A 924-nucleotide genomic window follows, 5' to 3' on the forward strand; every position below is an offset into this window, starting at 1 on the left:
ACACATACATTTGCTCTGACTCCTGGGAGGTATAGGGTGATGTTTTTGCTGCTGCAGATTTTCGCGGTGTATACCTCCCATAATAATACACAGTTTTCTATTTTGTGTAATGGCTCATGCCTATGTCTTGTGTGCTCCGATTAGTTTTGATTGTATGATATCATTGTGGTGTACTAGAACAACAGGTTTCAATTGACAATATTGTTGTGTTTATTGTCATCTCTGATGAGTAGGAATTGTTCTGCAATGAAAGATTGCATTGTATAAACTGATTATAATAATCAGGTCTTTGCAGAATGGTAATGTGGAACCCCAGAGACAACTCTTTTTCTAATGACAGGCATCCTTTTACAGGATTACAAGAAACCGCGCTTGTCCTTCGAGTGTGTGTCACATTACAGTGCAGCCCTATCCATTGACATAGTGAAGAGCAGCAATACCGGACTCAGCCCATGAACAGACATGGTGCCATTTCTGGAATAAAGTCATTCCCTTTATTTCTAATTCTGAGCAACTCGCTTTAAGGTCACCTGTAGATTTTTGAGGGTTTTTTGTTTTATATGGAACGCTTCATGAATTTGCATGTCACCCTTGCACAGAGGCAATGCAAATCTTCTCTGTATCAGTCCAATTTTAGTATATGTGCTACCGAAGAGAGCACTTTTGAGTTTTTTCTGTATATGATTATAAGGAAAGACATCTTCGCAGAGCCAAGACATTATCAGTAACCAGTTAGTACAGGAATCAGGAAAAGCCACTACACAGTGTACAGAGCTATCTGCCTACTGCTCCTTACACTGTGTAGTTTTGAGGGATACAGCTTCCCCATAACAGTTGATCGATGGGAACATCAAACATCAGACCCCCACCAATCTGATATTGATGACGTAGCCCAAGAAGGCACTAGACTGCTCCATGTATACT

At 40.4% G+C, this 924-nt stretch overlaps 1 non-coding gene across 1 annotated transcript; it reads right to left on the reverse strand.

Annotated features, from left to right (window-relative positions):
* Window positions 1-554: 554 nt before the first annotated feature.
* On the reverse strand, window positions 555-661 carry LOC142211033 (U6 spliceosomal RNA). The gene has a single exon (XR_012717132.1). It is a non-coding gene; the product is annotated as a U6 spliceosomal RNA (small nuclear RNA).
* Between the last annotated feature and the right edge of the window lie 263 nt (window positions 662-924).

Source organism: Leptodactylus fuscus, chromosome 6 (assembly GCF_031893055.1).
Source record: "Leptodactylus fuscus isolate aLepFus1 chromosome 6, aLepFus1.hap2, whole genome shotgun sequence".
In the NCBI taxonomy this organism is placed as follows: Eukaryota; Metazoa; Chordata; class Amphibia; order Anura; family Leptodactylidae; genus Leptodactylus; species Leptodactylus fuscus.